The following is a 22,357-nucleotide window of genomic DNA, read 5'->3' as shown; positions in this document are numbered from 1 at the left end:
GATACACAGAAGTTGGTATCCCAGTTTGGTGATAATCCCCCAACATCTGGGGGTAGTGTACCCAGGAAAGATAATCCACTAATATTAAAGAGTTAAGCAGTTTACAACATAATACTTATCTATAATACACGATCACTATAGTGACTTATGTAGAGCTCAACTCACTAACCACCTAGGCTCCCTCTAGATGTGAGACTCTCTATCAAGTGTACTTATGCTCCCTTAAGTTTGATAATATTAGTGGTAGACACTTCGACTTCCAACAGTGTGTGAGACTCCTCTCATTGAGATATCTTCCCCTTAGTCAACGAACTCCCTTCACTGATGAATCTTAACATCCCCTTAAGATGGAGAACTCTTTCTTCGAAGCTGAGTCTTAGGCTCCCCTTAAGACTGACAATCTCTTCTCTGTTAGCAATGACTTAGGCTCCCCTTAAGACCGTGATTTACTTCAAAGTGTTGAACTTCAACGGATGAAGAACTGCATAGAAAAATAACGAGCAACGAGCAAGAACACAATGTAGAACAATTTGGCCATCAAATAGAAATCTTCTTGCTCAATAAAATAAAATACAGCTAACCTAAAAGGAAAACATAATTCTGTTTTAAATGATTGAATCTAAGAGAGGAAACAAATCCCCATCTATAATAGAAAGGTCGCACTTCAACAAAGGAAAATATTGGACGAAATATTGCAGCCGAATATTTTCAGATAAGGAAAATATTTTGCAGGAAGATACTATGTTATCACAAATAAATGTTAAGACTTTATTTGAGATATTTGTAGAAACCACTGCCTTAGAAAAATATAAAGTCAACTAAACAAATTTTTAAAAGGATTTAACCTCTAAGCTCTTTTTTTTTTTTTTTTTAATTTTAAATAAAGTTTCTAATAAAGCTAAAAGCTTGTGGGTTTTGGCTGCTTTATGAAATCGAGATGCTATATTATCACTTTGAAACTATTGAACATAGTAAAGTCATGTATATCCCATATAAGCTAAATGGAGACTTTAAGTAGACGAAATAAGGTGTTCCTCAATGATAAGAAAGTATATTGAGGTTTTCACGTTGCGATATACACATATTTTTCTATGGGTAATACTTAGATACATCCCATGATGCACCCATCTTTTTGCATCTCTTTCCACTACTATCATAAAAAAATTGGAATATTTAAAAAAAAAAATTAGATAGGATGCACAAAGATAGATATTACCCCTAATGTACTTAAGTAATTTTCTTTTTCTATTCATATTTGTGTTAAGATAACAAATAAATTAGGTAGTAAGATTTTCAGCCTCGTGGTTAATTACTCTTGTCCATTACTAATCATGTCTTTCTTTTAATCCTTTCAATATACACACTATCATTATATTCAATTTTCATTGATACATAATATTTCTATTGATATTTTCACATATCCATAAGTTCGATATTGACATAAAAGATGAGTCGATATTTTCATTATATTGTAAAAAATTCATGAAACGAAAAAAAAAATATTACAAATGTAAATATAACATAAATAATAGGGTTGTCTTTAAATATAGAAAAATGGACTAAAATATTTTTAAAATATAGCAAAATTTTAAAACTATCAATGATAGATGTTGATAGACATTGATAAACTTCTATCAGTGTCTATCAATGTCAGTGATAGACACTGATAGAAGTCTATTAGTGTCTATCAATATCTATCATTGATAGTTTTAAAATTTTGCTATATATTGTAAATATTTTTAACAGTTTTATCATTTGAAATAATTTTCCTAAATAATAGGTCTTTTAACTGGTTTAAATAATGAAAATTGTTATTTATTAAATTTAATATATATAATTTTAAATTTTTTGTTTATAATTTTTTTTAAAAAAATTTTCATCAGTATCAATACGTTCGTCGACAAAAATAATGTTGCTAGGTTAAGAAGATAATTTTAAACATAATTTAAAATTATGTTTACAACTATCTCATATCACTTCTTTTTATAAACTACCAGTTAACTCACCTAGAAATCATCCATAGCTATTTCTCAAACTTTAAGGCTTAAAAGTATTTTCTTTTTAAACTTCAAAGATCAACTTAAATCGATTACAAATATAAGAAGATCAAGGGTATACATAATTTACGTAAATCATTATTTGTACATCCTACGATTGCCTTTATATTTTGATCATGACAAGTCGAAGTCCCATCCCAATGCCAACATAAATAATTTATCCTTTTTATAAGAATCCACCCGCATATTTTTTCTCTAGATGTCTCTGTCTAACAAAAGAAACACATGTACGAAATGTCATAAAATTATTAAAAAGTGATTTCGATTATATTTTGACTAAATTTACTCATCTTTTTTTTTTTTTTTTTCCAGCTCAACTGAACTAATACGCAATATAGGAATATAAAAATATATAAGTTAAAAGAATAAAGAAAAAATTGGTACATAAGAAGCTCTGATTAGATAATTAAGTTGATGGAAAAAAAAAAGATAGATGGAATATATTTTGTTTTATTTCTATTTTAAAAACAATGAAAATTTTACTTTTATCGTTTTCAAATTATTACATGGTGATGATTGGACAAAAAGCATACATTTTTGTGATTTGATGGAAAGGTATAGATAAATGCCAATTCACGAGAATTGCTATTTTATTAGTATTTATTTATTTTCAAAGCGTGTATATTGTTATTGGAGTAATTGTTTTAGATTTAAAAAAATATTTTGTTATATTGGTAAATGAATTGACTCATTTTATTATATTTCATAATAGAAAAATGTATTTTTGCTTCATAAGTTTTAGATTTAGCTTCTATTTAGTGATTAGGTTTCGAAATATTATATGTAGTTTTGAAATTTTGAGTTTGATTTTCAATTTTGTTCCTAGATTTCAAAATGTGCAATTTAATTCGTAAAATTTAAATTTTATTTCAATTTGATTTATAGACTTATAGATTTAAACTTTTAACCTCCATTTTATATTAACTATTGTTAATATTTATTGTTTAATTTAAAATAATTATGTAGTGAAATTTAAATTTTAAAATTTTAATAATGATAAAAAATAGTAACATTTAATTAATTATATATTTTTCTAAAAATTTATTTAATAGACATTGACATTAATAACAAAAAGACACTCTTTAGTAAAAAAATCAAAGTTAAAAAATGAAATCTTGAAATCTATGAGCCAAATTGAAATAAAAACTCGAATATGAAAGGTAAATTTGTATCATTTTAAAACTTATGAACTAAATCAAAATCAAACTCAAAACATAAGGATCAAATATATAACCTTTTAAATTTAGGGACTAAATAAAAATTAGATCCAAAATCTAAGGAAAAAAAAGATATTTTTCTCCACTAAGCACTTGATTTGACACTGGCCATGAGTTCATGGTGTATTATATATAATTTCGTGACCAAATAGATAGTTTTGGTTGCTTTCTAATATATTTATACATATACACTTTTAATTTGATTTTTAATGCATTTTTTTAAAAAAATCATTCCTTCTGTTTAATTATGTTTGGAATGCATTTTTAAGTGTTGAATTTTCAAAATAAGTTATTTTGAAAAAAATTGAAATGTTTGGCAACTATTCAAAATAATTTTGAAATGTATTTTCAACAATTTTTGTTAAAAATGTCTAAATAAAAATGAGTTTTTTCAAAAATACTTTTTTTCTCAAGTTAATCTAAACAGACCTTTAGTTTTTAGAAATAATTTTTTTCTCTAAAAATCTTTAAGGCCCATTTGAATTTGTAGATATTGTTTCATGGTACAGATATTAAATATTTTGGAATTTGAATGTCTCCACTTTAAATGTCTAAAATAATTAAGTATATGTTTGGATATGAAGAACCGTTAATATAAAAAATTTAAATTTAAAAGATATGTGTTCAGTATACTAAATAGAAACCAAAATTAAATAATGACTTAATTAAATTGAAGAGCAATTAAAGTAAATTAATTAGAATACTAGTAACTAATAATAATAATTTATAGGCTAAATTATAAAAAATGCCCTAAGACTTTGTAATTTATGTCAAAAAATATCCTTAGACTTTCAAAAATGGTTTAAAAAAAATGTCATTATCGTTAGTTTTGGATGGAAATCGTTAAAGTTTTATTTTAAAACTGTCCATGAACTTTCAAAAGTTTCAAAAATACTCTTAATACTAAAAAAATTAAGAAACTACCTTTCTCATTAGTATATAAAGAAAAATCGTTAATACCTCGTTACAAAAATCATTTTAAAATAAAAAAAAAAGAGTTTAAAAATGTTTCTATCGTATTTTGGTGATCAATTTGTTTAAAGTTTTCTTAAGTTTAAAAATAACTAAATTTAAAATAAACTATACAGATATCCTCATTTTTTATATAATACTTTAATTTTTATTTTAATTTTTCAATTCTTGATTTACACCAATTTTTCCAGCAACAAAAACTTTAAGTTCAAACATAAAATTCTACAAATTTTCAAAATTAAAATCTCCCCTCAAAACAAACCAAAACGATAAAGAGTCCAACAAAAAAGTGTATTTAGCTATATACACACTCAACTACTAACATATAATTTAAAAAAAAAAAAAATATTTAAGTCCTAAAATCTCTTGGTGTTTCTTTTATTCTCTTTTTTCTTATTATAGTCCATATATCTTAATTAAAGTGTGCAATTTTATTTATTTACTCATTTTAGATAAACAAACACAAATGGTTAATAAAAAGGAAGTAAGAGTATATTGAAGAAGGGATGAGAGGAACCAACAGATGGAAAATAGAAAAGTAAAACAATATTAACCGTTTTTTTTTTTCATATGGCAGTAAATGTATTTTTTAATTTTTTTTTTTTTTAAGTTTAAGGGTGTTTTTGAAACTTTTGAATGTTCATAGATATTTTTTATACAAAAAACTAATGATTTCCATCTAAAGCTAATAGTAAGAATACATTTTTTTAAAATTCATTTTAGAAGTATAAGGATATTTTTGAAACTTTTGAAAGTTCAAATGTATTTTTGACATAAAGTACAAAGTTTAGAGGTATTTTGTATAATTTAGCCTAATTTATATTAAATAGCTAAGATAGCATAAGATATAATTATAAAGGTATTAACTGAAATTTATTAAGTCTAAATAATATATTTATATTTAGTAATGAATTGAAATTAATAGTAATGAATAATTGATAATCATTTATTAATTAATTATGCTATATTTTTATGGTTTATCTTCTAAGTATAAAAATTCTACCACTATGTTAAGGTATTAAAAAACTTATGTCAGATGAGTTTTAAAGATGGATATTTAGATTTTAAAAAGTAAAATTCTGTGGAACAAATAATAATATTAAATATCTGTCGTTGGAAAAAATCTACAAAACAAACAGGTTTAAACGAAAATATTTGACATACATGATTATTTTTCCTTATAATTCAACATTTTTTCAAATAAAAGTTTATTTCACCTTCTATTTATTTGCATCCATTCTTTTATGAGTTCAATAAAATCTAGGGTGGGGATTCTGATCAAAGTTATATGTTTTAATTATTTGAGTGGTTTCACGTTCACTAACTTTTTCATTTTTATTTAATTATTAAAGGCAAGAAATTTGAGTAACCCCAATTTTGAGTTCTTCATTGTCAGAGGTGATTTTAGACCATGGACAGAAAATAGGGACAAAATCAATCTGACTAAAAAAATAATAAGGTATAGGTCAAAAATAGCACTAGGTCCATGGAGAGAGTTAACTCGAGAGAAGCCCAATTTGATGGGACGTGTCTCGTGTCTGTTTTGGCCCAAAGCATTATCCTAGAACCAAAATGGGTTTAAGGAAAAGTTGTTCAACCTTGGCCAATTATTGAAACTTGTGTGGCAAACACCACATCGGATAAGATACAATTTATGCAATATGAATTTTTGCATCAACATACCTCAGTCATCTAAATAATGTATTTGTTGTGTGTATCTCAGTCACCTCAGCTATAGTTATAAAGGAATATTACATGTTAATAAAATGAATAATGAATCTTCTTTCCCTAAAATCTTAAATTTCAAGTGCAAGCTAAGACTCAAAGTAGAAAAATGATTTCTACATACTAGTTTTTGTATCTTTATAGTGATTTTATCATAAAAAAAGTTAAAAGCTACTTTTTATTTTCCTTTTAGATTTTGAAACTTAGCTTGAAGTTAAAAACATAACTCTAATAGATATATAAAAAAAAAAAAAAAAAACCCATAAAAATGTTTATGATAAATGGATTCTAACAAATTCTCTGATCAAGTTACACTACAAGAAACAACGGATACGATAGCTAACGAAAAAGATTATAGAAGACCTTTTATAACTTTTTTCGAAGGTCCTGATAATCCTTATTATTAAAAGTCTGAGACTTTTTATATCGTTTTTATATAGTCATATTGGATGCTATAATAAAATATGAGGGTATAGCTTATTTACATTGCTATAAAAATATTTAATAACGTCTTTTTATTAAAGCTATAATATGTTTATATAACTTTGCTCATGACTATAAAAGGTACAATTTTTTTTCTTAACAAGAATGGTTTCTATATCATTCTTCATATTTGTGGTTAATAAACTCATGACTTGAACTCAACCCACACATATTAAATACTTCATAACACATTAAATACCATGATTTTCATTCATAATTGAAATTTTATACCAAAAAAAAAGAAAAGTAGTGTAATCATTTCCTAGAACAAAGTATACAAATGATACAAATAAAGTAACGTATCTTTCATTTTTATTTTTGCAAGTAAATAAAATATTTTACAAACTTTCTCTGTTCACTTATAATTCCTAAGATTCTCTTGATCTCCCAATGAACATTTCTTTTGAAAATTGATTTGTACCTTTTGATGGACACTTATTAAACAAAAAAATATAGACACATATTAAATAAACAAACATAACAAAAGAAACCTATTGAATTAATAGCACAAGTCATTTAGAAATCTACTGACACAAAACCAAAAGAACAAATTACAATTCTCTAAGAAACTCTATTTTAGCAATTCTCTAAGAAAAATACATTGATCACCACAGGCCGTAGAGAAGAGGTCCATCACATATACTAGCTTACTTCATTGACCAAATAGTTCATCTCCAGGTATCTAAAATGAAAAAGAGAGAGAGATAAAATCTTACATCAAACTAAATCAAAACTTGTTTATAGAAGAAATATTACCAATTGAATTGAAAACGTCTTCTAAAAATAGATTTTTATGGCCACTATGCATAAATAAGAAATAGCATCAAGATTCCATCACACACAATTTGTTTAAATAGACATAGCCTAGTTAACAGAAGTTTTCAGTCATAAGTGAGTTTACAATGATCACAATAATGAAAGGATTTTGAATTCACTCCTGAAATGATTTTCCCCAAAGTACTTTTTTTTCAGCCAAATAGATAACTCTGAAAATGCTAAGAAATCAACCATCAAAGAAAACTTAAATTGGTTTGAAGAAAAAACTTGTCTTTTTTCCCCTTTCTTTGGTTTCTCAAAAGCCAAACAGGACACACATAGAGAGAAAGATGAATCATTGAGACTTGGGCTTCATTTTATTTTGCTTGTAAAATAATGGGTTTTTTTTATTCTCCATGAAAAAGAAGGGAAAAGAACAAATTTCTATTGATTTGGAGAAAAACAGAGTATTTCTCCAAAACAAAATAAATTTCTATTGTTTTTCAAGGAACGAATGAATCAGAACATGAAATTTTGATCTGGACAAAAATTTTCAATGATATATTTTTATTTCCTCAGTTTTCTCAGAAGCCAAACAAAAGAGAAAGGATAGAAAATTAAAAGAAAATTAAAATTGAATACCTGATAGGCTAGACACAACACTCACAGCTTTTTGCTTAGATTTCTTATTAGAAACATCCAATTTCACAATCACTTTCTCCACAAAAATGAAACAAAAAAACAAGTATCATAAAAACTGAATCCAGAAATGGGAGGAAAAAAACCATCAAATCCATGAAAGAGAAAGAAATCGACATGTCGTACGTACCTTCATTGATGTAAAGATTAAAACACAGAATCAAAGAGAGTTTCAGAGAATTTAGAGATTCGAGAAAAGTGATGAAATGTTTGGACATGAAAAGACTTAGAATGAACCAAATTTATAGTGAAGAAAATATGTGGAGAAAGAGAAAGGGCAGAGGAGGGTGACGACCAAGTCATGATGAAAGGTCTCAAATGAAGAGTCAAGGAAATGAGCAAAGCAAAGAAAAAGAGAGAGGGATCAAAAAGAGGAACATGTTTTGTTTCAAACTAAGTTGTTTTGTCTTTTTCTTCCCGTTGATGTCGTAAACGTAGGAACCCTACAGCTATAATAACTGATTGAGTAAGACTAAATCCTGTAGGGAAGGAGGATCCTAATAGTATTGCCAGGTGATATAATGTTGAAAAGTGCCCAATGTATTATACCTCAGATTTTTTGTATAGTGTTTCAGGTTAGAAAGAATATCTCAAATTCTACCTAAATAAAGCAAGGACACCTAACTTATGCCCTTCTTTCATAAACCATGATGAAAACATTATGAAATATTAAAAACATCAACTTATTTCACTCTTCAAACACTTCTTTGTCAATTATATGTTTTTCTCTACCAACATTCTTTCCCAATTTTCATATATTTCCTTCTCAAACCACATTTTTAATGTACTTGATCTTGAACAACTTGTTGAAGTATAAGTCACACTAACTATTCTGCTAGCTTCTTGAAGTATCTACATAAATAGCTTAAGTGTAAATATTACAAAAATTGTTTCCAACTAGATAAGATATTGCCTAAAAACAATTACAAAAAGTCTCCGGAACCGAAACCTAAAGACCTTTTCTTTTCTAAAAAGGACAGGTAAAACTAGAAACTGCAGTTGATTTGAGATGGTCCTAAAATATGTGCATTATGTATCACTCTGAAGAGAACAGTTGGATACTAAAACAAAAATGACACATTCAAATGCTACTGGTACAAGCCCTAGCCCATAGTACGTCTATCGGAGGTGCAAACCCACGAAGATAAAAGCTGGGTAAAACAAAGAAGGAACCAGAACCAGAATAGCAGTGAGATAATCAAGATTAATATCACATGGATATATAACCAGAAGTCCTTAATAAATTATATTGTCTTCTTATCTTATAATTGTCTTCAGTAATGCAGTATCCCAAGGAGGCAACTAACTCTTTTGAAGTTCAGTAAGGCAGTGAATTATGATCTTGTTCAAATAATAAGTTCCCAGTTACAAATGCATAAACCTATACATAGGAACAAATAACTACCAGTTGAGAAGCGAATAATGTAGCAGGGGAAAAAAATTTGTAGTTGAACAATCATATGGAAAATCTGCATGATTACTGATGCACATTGAAAAAAAAATCATGCTATTTAACTGCAGGAAACTTACTCTTTTTTTTACTCGAAGTCATTTACATCCTATATTTGCAAAGAACCATCCTTCGTGTTCGGTAATTTCAAAATTGTCTCTTCAGTTTAATTTTTAGTTACACTCTCCACAATTCAATGATCCATATCTATGTCTTTTATTATTCTTCGAATCGTGTACAAATCTAGAATGCCAAAAAGATGAACATTAGTTTCAAATACTAGATACTTCCATAAGGCTACTTTCTCATACTGTCATACAACAATTTTCTAATTTTCATCCTACCCCTTGGCTTTAGTTTATCCTGGCACTAAGTTTATGACTTTCAAATGGTTCCAGATGTATTAAGGATTGCAAATGAGAATCCATCCCTTGAAAATTTACAGTATAGTCATAATTTCCAAAAACAACTCTAGACTCGGTGGTGGTATCTAATATCTAGTGGTAGCAACTCTAAGTGTCAACTATAACTAAATAATTGGTTGAAACATCAATATTAGCAAACAATAATTTGTAATTAGATTGGATGTTTTGATATAATCTAAGTATCTACACTTCTATATGAAGAATACTATTATCACTTAGTTCATCCACCATACACTTAGGCTATCTTCAAAGGCTATAAAAAGGCATATTTGTTGTAGTGTTATGAGTTTGTTATCTAAAGTGCTAACTTTTAACTTTTTTAGTTCCTCATACCTCTTCAATATTTATAAGAATTGCATGCATAGAAAGCCATCAACCCGTAGATATTAGAGTTTATAAAATAAGGGAAAAATAATCGCAAGTATAGTAAAATTTAGGGCCAAATATCTGAAAAGACCGAAAAAGACATTCACGGTCTGGCCCATTTTTAAGAGGAGCTCATTTCATGCAATCAATAAATGCCCACAATCATTGATAGCCATTGAAATCGTGCGACTGTTCTTTTTCCCTTCAATTTCGCTCCAAAATTCAGAAGGTACACCTTTTCTCTTCTTCGACTCTTCTTCGATTCTTCGTCTCTTCTTCACTGAAAGCCATCCTTTGAAACCGTCTCACTAATTTAGGGCATCGTTCTTCTTCCGTTGATATAGGTGGTTTCGATTCTTTGGCCATCATCTAATCCTGGCGATTCCTCTTCCAAAATCCTAAAATCAGTGTGAATAGTTCTGATTTCGATTTCAAATGATATTTGTTGATATATCGTTGATAGTTCATTGATTTCCTTCGAATTTGTGCTACATGCATTCTCCATCTTTTTTAGGGGGTTATTAGATATTCATTTTGTATTAAGTCAATTAGTTGGCGAGATGCAGAAAACACTAATTCTTATTCTACCAAACTTTCAATTTTAATCACAATCCATGATTTTATTGCTTCAATTTCAATTTACTTCCGCTCGGTTTGTTTTATTTGATGATTCTTTTCACACTTTAATTGTTTCACAAGTTTTATTCCACATTTTGGTCACTGTGGTAGCTTTTCTTTCTGAACAAAAATTATGTGAAATTCTTTGTACCGTGTTTGGTTGCTAATTTTGTTTGCAAGTAATCACAACTATGTTTTTTTATGTGTGTTGTTCCTATCGATTGTAATAGTAGTATGTTGGTAGTTTGTTGATAGCATGCTATTTTAGGCTTTCTGGTATTTAATATATTGCATGCAAACTGGAAAAACTTGATAGCAACATAGGTGATAGCCTTATACATTGATAGAAACATAAGTGATAATAGCCTTATACATTGATAGCAACATTAGTGATAGCATTTTACATTGCTATCAACGTTGAAGGATATCATTGATAGATCTATCACTGAAATCTACTATGTTTATTTCCTATCTAAAGTTTGTTGATGGGTTTATCTCTGTTTCCTATAGTATGAAGGTAATAAGTATGCTTTCTATACTACAACTTGATATCATTAGTTGGATATCAATAGTGATTCATTGATATCATTAATTTGTTTATTATTTAATTAAAGCTATAATTGGCATTACTTATAGCATCTGTGATTTGTTTTTTTTTTTATTATGCTATAAATTTATATTTTTATAGCTATTATTAGTGATACTCTTTTATTGCTATCATTAGTGGCATCTATCAGTGGTAGTATCACTAAAAGTATATAACATTAGAAGGATATCATTGATACCATCTTTAAGTGATATCCCTAGGATACTATCAATGAAAGATTATGGACCTTGAGCTTCTTAGGCTTTTTTCCAATTGTTGATGTTGATCCTTCTAATAATTCTCTTTCCTTTCTCCATTTAGCAAGTCAACCGCAAAGTTCTTCTCCTAGATTTCTCAAGAATACTTCGTTCAAATCCTATATACCAGAATTTCCTGAAGTCTTATTCAAGTCTCTTCTTAAAATATTTCTAAGACCTAGGGACTGCAAGCTTATCTTTCAAAAGAACTTTACTAAATTCTGGAATATTGCATGATTTATTTTGAAAAGAAAATTTTCTACCGGGGTGTCAAATGATTTTATCCTTGCACAAAAAAATTTCTTCATTGCTATTATATTTTTTTTCTCTGACCTTGCGCTGATCTGAATGCCTTGCCTTCGTTTTGGCTTGCCCCCACATGTGTCATGCAGACATCCAACTACGAGCAATGCACTCTTTCTCAGATTAAACTCATACCGATTTGGCAGTGGAGTTGCAGTCATTGATTTATGCGTTGATCTTGGTGACATACTTTCGTTTTGGCTTGCCCCCATGTGTTTCATGCGAACATCCAACTACGGGTAAGTGCCGTTCACAACTTAACTCTTATCAACATGGGTTTCCCATTGCGTTGACAGTAGAGTTGTTATTCTCAATTTTTTTTTAACATAGCAAGGTCGAAAATAAATACCTCAACCCCAAATTTAAAATGCAGCAATGTCCTCATTGCCAAAAGATTAAAATAAGTCATGAGATTGTCATAGAATGTGTTGTAAGGAAAGTTTGAAAGAAAGCTAGCAAACCCCTAACTTCTAGAAATATTTCATGAGGTGACTATCTTAAGACTAAGTTGACTATAGTATATACGAAAGAAATAGAAGCATATTTTTAATCATTGAAATCATACTTGGCAAAAAGACAACATGCGGTAACCTACTAAATTTATCAATGTCAAATGATTGCGGTGATCAAAGTGGATGCGGTGATAAAACTTTGAAGACTAAAATGCAATGTGATAGCGCAAAATTTAAAATAAAGATAAGGAAGAGTACACCCCCAAATTTTGCATTGTCGCCCACATTGTGTATTGGCGCATCCATCCTTGCGGCGATCTATCTTCTGTGGATTGCGGTGATCGAGTGAGATCATTTACTTCTTCATGTGTCATCTTTGCAAGCATATGCCTTAATCGTTGTAAACAGAAAAAGAGAGGGTCAAAGGATTTAAAACAAAACAACAAGTTTTTCAACTTCACGGGGACTTTCTCTGGCTGGAAATCACCTCCACAATATGCTTTAATTCGTTGTCCATTAACCTTAAATGTTCGGCTGCCATCCTCAGTGATCAGCTCCACCGCACCATGTGGAAATATTTCTTTAATGATGAAGGGACCGGACCATTGTGATTTTAATTTTCTCGGGAAAAGCCACAGTCTTGAATTGAAGAGTAAGACCTTTTGCCCGACTTGGAGGTTTTTAGCGCATATGCGTTTGTCATGCCAGGACATAGTGCACTCTTTATAAATCTTCGCATTCTCATATGCGTTGATCCTCCATTCTTCTAGCTCGACTAGCTGCATTTTTCGCGCATCTCCTACTTTCTTTAAATCAAAATCCAGCTTCTTGACCGCCCACATTGCCTTATACTCCAGCTCCAAAGGCAAATGACACGCCTTGCCAAATACCAACGCATAGGAGGACATACCTATTGGTGTTTTGAATGCAGTCCGGTATGCCCACAACGCATCGTCAAGCTTCGTTGCCCAATCTTTCCGTGAAGGCTTTGCTACCTTCTCAAGTATCAACTTAATTTCACGATTGGACACTTCAGCCTGACCATTCGTTTGTGGATGGTATGTGGTGGCCACTTTGTGGAGGATGTTGTACGTGCGCATCAGCTCTTTGATATTATGATTGACAAAGTGGGATCCTTCATCACTTATGATGGCACGAGGAGTGCAAAAACGAGTGAAAATATTTTTCTTCAGGAACTGAGAGACTACCGTCACATCATTTGTGGTGTATGCTATTGCCTCTACCCACTTGGAGACATAATCGATGGCAAATAAACTGTAATGCTTGCCATGCGAAGGAGGGAATGGTTCCATGAAATCAATCCCCCATACGTCGAATAATTCTAGCTCCAAGATAGTGTTCATTGGCATTGCGTGTTTCCATGAAATGTTGCCCGTGTGTTGGCATCAATCACATTTCATTGCGTAGTCAGCTGCATCCCTAAATAATGTAGGCCAAAAGAATGCACTTTGCAAAACTTTGGCTGCGGTGCGTTGCTCTCCAAAGTGCCCACCATATGGTGAGTCGTGGCATTGTGACAATATGCGTTGTTGAGTAGCATTCGGTACGCATAATCGAATAACTTGGTCTGCACCTCTTTTATACAGATTTGGCTCATCCCAATAATAATGTTTATATTCGTGCTTGAGCCTTTTCTATTGGTGATAGGTGTAATCTTCAGGAAGTTGCTCACAAACCAAATAATTAATGATGTCCGCATACCAAGACAATTCTTCTATGTGGAACAGCTGCTCATTCGGGAATACGACACTCACCTCAGATTCATTGCGGTCAACCTCGGGATTTTCCAGTCTGGACAAGTGATCTGCAACTTGATTCTCTGTCCCCTTCTAATCAATTATTTCGATATCAAATTCTTGGAGGAGGAGAACCCATCTGATCAACCTCAACTTTACGTCCTTCTTTGTCATTAAGTATTTGATCACCGAGTGATTGGTGTGGATGAGTACCTTGGTTCCCAACAGATATGCCCGAAATTTTTCCAATGTAAAAATCACAGCCAGGAGTTCTTTTTCTGTGGTGGTATAATTTATTTGAGTAGGGTTTAAAGTTTTACTTGCATATGCGATGAGATGCAAAATTGTTTTTCTCTTTTGCGCTAAAGCTGCTCCCATTGCATACCCGCTTGCATTGCATATGATTTCAAAAGCAATGTCCAGTCTGGCGCAATCAAGACGAGTGCAGTAATCAGCGCATCTTTCAAGACTCTGAATGCGTTGAGGCAATTGTTGTCAAACTCAAATTTTCTGTCCGCCTCTAACAACACACTCAATGGTTGTGTTATCTTAGAAAAGTCATTGACAAATCATTTATAGAATCCAGCAAGCCCCAAGAAGCTTCGCACAGCCTTCACACTGGTTGGAGGTGGAAGTTTTTCAATTGCTTCAATCTTTACTTTGTCCACCTCCAATCCATCCCTGGAAATCTTATGTCCCAACATTCTGCCCTCCTTAACCATGAAATTACATTTTTCTCAATTGAGCACCAGATTCGTCTCTTCACATCTTTTCATAATCTTTTCCATGTTGGCTAAGTAGACTTCATAAGTGTTCCCATAAACGGAGAAGTCATCCATAAATATTTCTACAGAGTCCTTGAGATAATCTGAAAAGATCGCCATCATGCACCTTTGGAATGTGCTTGGCACATTGCAGAGGCCAAAGGCGTGGTCCAAGAGAAGGAGATGACAATAATAGTGCGGCGAAAAGCAAACGTCCCATATGGATAGGTGAAAGTGGTCTTATCTTGATCTTCAGGAGCTATCATGATTTGATTGTATCCGGCATACCCATCCAAGAAGTAGTAAAAATCATTCCCTGCTAGTCTGTCTAGCATTTGATTGATGAATGGAAGAGGGAAATGATCTTTCTTTGTGGCCGCATTCAACTTGCGGTAGTCCATGCATATACGCCATCTAGTGATGGTCTTTTGCAGTATTAATTCGTTGTTCTCATTTGGGACTACCGTCATTCCGCCCTTCTTTGGCACACATTGCACGGGGCTGACCCATGTACTATCTGCTATAGGATAGATAATGCTCGCATCCAACCATTTGATAATTTCCTTCTTGACGACTTTCTTCATCGCAGGGTTGAGTCTGCGTTGATGTTCAATTATTGCTTTGTGGTCGTCTTCAAGACGAATGAGGTGCATGTAGTACGTAGGGCTAATTCCTCTGATGTCGGCGAGCGTCTGCCAATTGCTCGCACATGTTTCTTGAGAATGCTCATCAATGCATTCTCTTGATCTTCGTTGAGCGCAGAGGAAATAATCACTTGCAGCTTCTCATCCTGCCCCAGAAATGCATACTTCAAATGGGTTGGTAGGGTCTTCAATTCAAGTGTTGGTGGCTCCACTAGGGAAGGTTGCGTTGTTTATCTTTCTTTTGTTGGCTCTACTTCTTGCTTTGCGATCATTTCTTCTTCCTTGTTTTTTTTTGTTGTGATTGCATTGTAGGCAGCAACGGATGTGTTGGCATCCTCTTCTTCACACTCTTCATTAGACTTTTCTTCAATCAAATTCAGGTCATCATCAGAATCTTGCAGGTCTTCTTCATCCGGAAACTTCATGACACGAATTATATTAAAATTGAGCTTCTGTTCCTTGATACTCAAAGTGATTCTCCTTTATACACATCAATTTGAGCATGACCCATTGATATAAAAGGTTATTCCAAAATGATGGGCACATCTTTGTCGGCCTCATAGTCTAAAATGATGAAGTCAGCTGGCAGGATAAATTTGTCAATTGTTATCAGCACATCTTTCACCTTCCTTCTGGATGAACCAGAGATCTGTCGGCCAGTTGGAGAGTCACTGATGTGGGCACAAGTTGCCCCATATTTAATTGTCTAAAAATTGACAGAGGCATCAAATTTATGTTGGCTCCCAAGTCACACAGGGCTTGCCCAATAGAAAGTCCTCCTATAGAGCAAGTAATGGTAAAGCTCCCAGAATCGCTCATCTTCGGTGGGATAATTGATTTTAAACTTTGCGTTAATGCCATCGTGGAAAATTTTCCAGCTCCCCTCTTCTTAGTTACCATATCCTTCAGAAACATGGCATATGCAAGCATTTCCTCAATCGCTTCACTAAAAGGAATATTAACATGTAATTGCTTTAACATAGATAAGAAGCATTGGTACTGTACCTCTTCGTTTTTCTTCTTCCTTAGTCTCTGAGAGAAAGGTGGTAACTAAACTTTCACGGTTCCCGTTTCATTTGGCTTCAAAGTCAATGCAACCTCAGGTTCTACTGCTTCATTTTCTCTTTCTTCTTCTTACGTTACCGCAATCTCAGGTTCAGCTGCAATGGAAGATGTTTTACTAAGCTCCTTCTTTTCTCCCTCCATAGTTTTCCCACTGCGTAATGTCACAACCTGACATTTCTCTTTACCTGATCCCCTCGGGTTGCGTGGAAGTTCAGTTGAACTTGGCAGTGCCCCTTGCGATCTACTTTTCAGCTCACTTGCAATTTGTCCCATTTGCAATTCGAGGTTGCGGATGGACGTAGCCTGACTTTGAAGCACTGTCTTGTTTTTCTCTATGTATTGCTTCATTATTCTTTACAAAGTATACAGATTGTGGATTTTGCGGGCAATCTTCCATCGCATGCCCATCACCGCAAGTCGCACACCTTGCGGTGTTTTGTCTGATTGTGTTGGGCTGTTGATCGCCATTCCTTGGATCAAGTTCATCATTTTGGTCATTTGGTTTTGTAATGAAACAATAGCGAAGTAGGATTCAAACCATCATAGAAAATCCTCATTTGAAGGCAGTCTGGTAACCCATTATGTGGACAATTCCGGACCAACCTTTTAAACCTCGCCCAAGCATCACTGAGTGATTCGTCCATGTCTTGTTCAAAATTAGTAATAAGCTTCCTTCGTCTTGCATTCTCGATAGGTGGAAAATACTTCTTCATAAACTTCTCCACTACCTACTCCCAGGAAGTGATCTCTTCTGGTTCGAGCGAATATGCCCATTTCCTAGCCTGATCACAGAGAGAAAATGGGAACAACGTTAGTCGAACTTCTTCATCAGAGATGTTCGGGAACACAAAAGTGTTGCAGATTTCAATAAAACTTCGGAGGTAAGCATGCGGGTCCTCGCCACGCCTTCCCCCAAATGGACCTGCATTTTGGATCATCTGCAGCATCACCGGTTTCATTTCGAATCTGCTTTCGTCGAGGGCAGGCCTTATGATTCCCAGAGAGAAATCATAGAGGTTTGGCAATGCATAGTCCCTAATGGCTCTATTGCGATCGTTTGCCAACAGAATTGGATTCGCCATGACATTATTATCATTTGGTGCTCCATTTCCAGGCTGCTCTGCCATCTCTTCTTTGTCGGATTGTGGTTGCTGTTGGCAGTCTCTCAATCTCCTTATGAAGTGGAAATATGGATGCTATGCGTTGATGGAATTGCATTGTGCACTCAAGTTTCCCCAGCGGAATTCAAGTGTAAATTCCTCTAAGTTTCCTAGTAAGTCCAGGGTCAAACACAGGGACTTGTGAAAATAGATTGCGTTGGTAATTTTTATAAAGACTTTGTGGTAACCGGGTAAATAAATAAGGTGTTGCATTTGTTGTTTGCGTCGATGAAAAAGAAATAAATAAAGATGGTGGATTTGAGAAAAGACAGTTGCATTGATAGATGCAATGAGCATGCGATGAACGGGTTGAGAAGATCTTTAGCTAGCGTTTCTCAGGAATGCGTCCTTCAGAAAAGGGGTTCACTAGTTCACCATTCTTTAGTTCGAAGTTTCATACGTCCTTGTTCATAGTTTTCTTTCATTTTAAGGCAAACGCAAGAGAGGAGGTTGTGTCGACAGATCATTCCAGTAATCTTGGGAGATCGTCGAAAGCTTCAAGGACAAAGAGAGGGTCGACGCCTGCGGAAACGAGAAGATCTTTAAAACCGAATAGATATTACAGTGTAAAAGCCTCGGTCAGCAAGGAATTGCTACCAGGCTCTCTACCTTTAACTTCCATTGTTATTTTGTACTCCACTCATTTATCGAAATGGAATTTATTTCTCTATATCTGTTCACTCTCTGTTATTTATGCATGAGTAGCTAAATCAGTTGAATGGGTTAAGAAGCATTTAGCTAGCAAAACTAGGGAATCTTCATTTTATGCGATTATCTTGTATTATGTATGCTTCATCTGTCCATTAGAGATACTCGGGAGGATAGTCTAAGGATAGAATCTAGGCTTGGAAAGGTCAGGTTAGAATCTAGGCTCAGGAGAGTCAGATTAGATCATATAAACAAGAGATAGGAGCTTAGGAATAAACACTATTTGTTATCAACGCATCGCATGCACCTTAGAGATAGGATATGATTATATGCGGTCACCTTCTTTTATGCATTTTGCATCATCGCATAGGACAAGAGTAGAGACTTAAAGATAAGCTCTATGGATACTTTTGCATTCAACACATGCGTCCTAGACTTAGGAGCATCGCATTTGCATTGGAAATTGACTTGTTGTGCATGGTGGTAGCATGATCGTATAGTTTGACACATACTTAGTTCATCTATCACACAACTGACTTTTCTCAAATCCACCGCATTAGTTTAATTTATTTTTCATCAATGAAATCAACAACAAACCAACAATTTATTTAATTGGCCACCGCAAAGTTTTCATAAAAATTACCAACGCAACCTGTTTTCACAAGTCCCTGTGTTCGACCCTGGACTTACCAGAAAACTCAGTGGAATTTACACTTGGATTCTGCTGAGGAAACTTGAATGCACAATGCAATTTCACCATTGCATATGTAACGACCTGACCCCCTAGGACTTAGGTTAGATCATTACTAAAATAAATGCATGCATAAAATTTAAAACGACGCTCAATTATGTTGAAATAAATGTTAATTAAACAAGAGAAGTTCAAAAGAAATTTATTAAATGCAATTGTTAAAACAATAATAGGGTACCCATAATACGTAAAGACTATTAAAAGTATATAAAAGAAATAATCCGTAATAATAAGTTTAAGACAGTAAAACTAAACATTAAGGAAAAAAATAAGGACTCTAAAGGTCATGATGCAGAAGTGTAAAAACTAGTCCCAGTGGCACAATCACGAATTTCGCTGCGCCATCGCTGGTGCATCTCTACCCTTACCTGAAACATCAACATAAGAAAGAATGAGCATGAAATACCTAGTAAGTAATCCCACCACTGGGGTCAGGCTAGGCATATGTGTTCTTTAGTTACCCACCTACGACACATAAACAAATGGAATAAACGAGAGACTGAGCCCTATCCTATTATAGTTAAGTATGCCCACAAAACTGGTGAACCATGAAAGGAACACAAAACTGGTGAATCCCGAAGGAAGCACAAACTGGTGAATCCCGAAGGAAACAAAAACTGGTGAGCGTCTAACTAATCAATGAGGATAGTCACACAGTCTCAATGTTCTAAGAATCAACATTGTACAATTCTAGAACATACAGGAAAACCCTTGATACCATGGCTCCATCACATACACATGATTATTGACAACATATCATACTACATTCATGTATACCTTACATCATAATCCCACAGCATGCAAGTATGCCTCAACACTAGTAGATCAGATATCAACATATGAAAACACATACCATCATATACTAACGATCAAGTGCCTAGGTGTATCTTTAAACAAAACAGAACCCGTGCCAGAACATACTTGATTCAGGTCATACTATCAGTCAACATGCTAATATTTACCATAACATACACTTATCATGCGAGCATATAAATAAAACTTGGCCCGTGGGCAGTTCCAATGGTAAGATTACTTACCTTAATCGAAATTCCACAGATAAACTCCGATAACGAAACGATGACCGCGATTTGAAGAAACGACCCTACCATACGAATACAACCATAAAATTTCAGTCCAATAATAATTGCCACACCTCAGATTCAAAACCACAACACCCCAAAAACTTACCCAAGGAACTTGATTTTCCAACAGATTTTAACTCCCAATGGAGGACAGCTTGGAACCTTAAAGATACAAGGGTTAAGTCAACTTAATTCAGTAATCAAAGCGTGCCCACAAACCAACAATAAGGACCATAACTCTTACCAAAACTCTTGTCGAATGATCGTGAATCCGCTGGACAGTTGCTGCTATAATTTCCCAAGCTAAAATCTAAAATCAAGATAATGCGACTAATTTAATCTTTAATCCAACTTAGTGGGCATCCAAAATCTTTCAAGAAACCTAACCACAAAATAGATCTTACCAAAATCTAAGAGTCCGACGAAGACCACACAACAGAAGATAGGCAGCGCGGCGATAGACGATGGAGGAACCGACTAGAGGCGACAGCGGCTCAAGCTGATGGGAGGCAGCGACGGAGTACGATAGTTAGAGGTTAGAGCGGCGGCGGCGATTCAGACCGACTGGGCAAGATCCAGTGGTGCAACCGGCGGCACGCAGGTCCGGTGGCTTGTGCGGTGAAGGGAGAAAGTGAGGGAGCTGTGATGGTCGACGACAGGTTTGGCTCGAGTGGTGGGCAACGGCACGTCTGCCGGATTTGGTGAGGAGGGTTCGCCTACTGGATTTGGGGAGGAGGGTGCGCCTGCCGGATCTGAAGAGGAGGATGAGTGCTGGGTTGTGAGGAGCGGGCGCTCGAGCGAGAGAGAACATGAAGGAGATTGGGGGGGTGCCCTTTTTATTTTTATTTTTTTTTAAAAAAAACTAATAATAATAATAATAATAAAGGAAAATAGTATAACTCTAATTAAATCATTTCCTTAACCCACTTTATACTATTTAATTCCTTTCCTTTTCCAAAAAATAATTAATTCTGCATAACTTTTCAAATTGAATTTGAAAATCGAATAATTTTTTAGTAATTTCCAAGACACACTTAAATCCTCGCACTTATACTTTAAATTAAAAATTCCAAACATGCCCTTCAACTAAGGACAATTACTGAAAAAGGAAAAGTTTTACATTATTAATAAATAAATAAAAAGGTGTGGGATGTTACAGCATATCACTCACATTTCCACTTCATAAAATCGAGCTCCAAACGGACACCACAATAGTTCTTCACACTCTTCTCTTTGGCAAAAACGCACTATTTAGGTCTGAAAATTAGGGATTAGGGTTTAGAGTTTAGGGTATAGGATTTAGGGACTAGGGTTTAGAGTTTAGGGTATAGGATTTAGGGTTTAAGATTTAGGGTTTAGGATTTACAATTTAGGGTTTACAGTTTAGAGACTCCCAAATATCTAGAGGATGAGAAATTTGGAATAAAATCCTTGTCAAAATTAGTAGATTTTTAAAATATGGAAAGCCAGCATTGCTACACTCAAACACAACATAACTATGCTCGTTTGATTTTGCTACAGTGTGACGCTACGCTTCTTGTAGTAGCTATGTTGTCTCCTCAAGCATGGCTATTGCATTGCAGCGTAAAGGGTTGAGCGTCGCTACTCCAACAGACGTTCCCTCAGATGCGCATGATCACACTCCGTCATGCGTCATAGCGTTGAAAACTACCAACATTGCTATGCTCCAATTAGCATAACTACTACCTTATACCCTGCCCTTTAACTTCCTTGGCATTTTTCCTCTCTTTTCTTCACTTCCTTTGGTCCACTGGTCGGTTTTGATTTCATTAAACCTAGTTTGATCATTTTTGGCTTATTTTGAGTATAATTCACTTCTCAATCATAAATTTTAGAAATCACTAGCAAACACGTCAAATTTGATAAAAACACATTAAAAACCATCCTTAATCTAAGGCAAATAATGCACATTTTGTGTACATATCAATTATCTTGAACCTCCCATAGAAGATACCTTAGTAGAACCCTAGAAATCTGAATGAACATAATCTAAAATACCATTGATAGTATGCTTCCTTTTCCCAAACTTCACTCTAGTAGACTTTCCCATTATGCAATGTTCACAAAATGGGAGCTCAATGTCTTTCACATCTCCAAGT

At 33.5% G+C, this 22,357-nt stretch overlaps 1 long non-coding RNA gene and 1 other non-coding gene across 2 annotated transcripts; one reads left to right on the top strand and one right to left on the bottom strand.

Moving 5' to 3' along the window:
• Positions 1-6,742: 6,742 nt before the first annotated feature.
• On the bottom strand, positions 6,743-8,327 carry LOC120068111. Its single transcript, XR_005479095.1, has 2 exons — positions 8,040-8,327; positions 6,743-7,136 (listed from the first exon to the last, which is right to left on the bottom strand). It is a non-coding gene; the product is annotated as an uncharacterized LOC120068111 (long non-coding RNA).
• An 8,842-nt stretch (positions 8,328-17,169) lies between these two features.
• Positions 17,170-17,276, top strand: LOC120068641. Its single transcript, XR_005479278.1, has one exon. It is a non-coding gene; the product is annotated as a small nucleolar RNA R71 (small nucleolar RNA).
• The last annotated feature ends 5,081 nt before the right edge of the window (positions 17,277-22,357 follow it).

Source organism: Benincasa hispida, chromosome 12, assembly GCF_009727055.1.
Source record: "Benincasa hispida cultivar B227 chromosome 12, ASM972705v1, whole genome shotgun sequence".
Taxonomy (NCBI): domain Eukaryota; kingdom Viridiplantae; phylum Streptophyta; class Magnoliopsida; order Cucurbitales; family Cucurbitaceae; genus Benincasa; species Benincasa hispida.
Note: the sequence above shows the minus strand (reverse complement) of the source record. Positions and strands in the feature narration are given on the sequence as shown.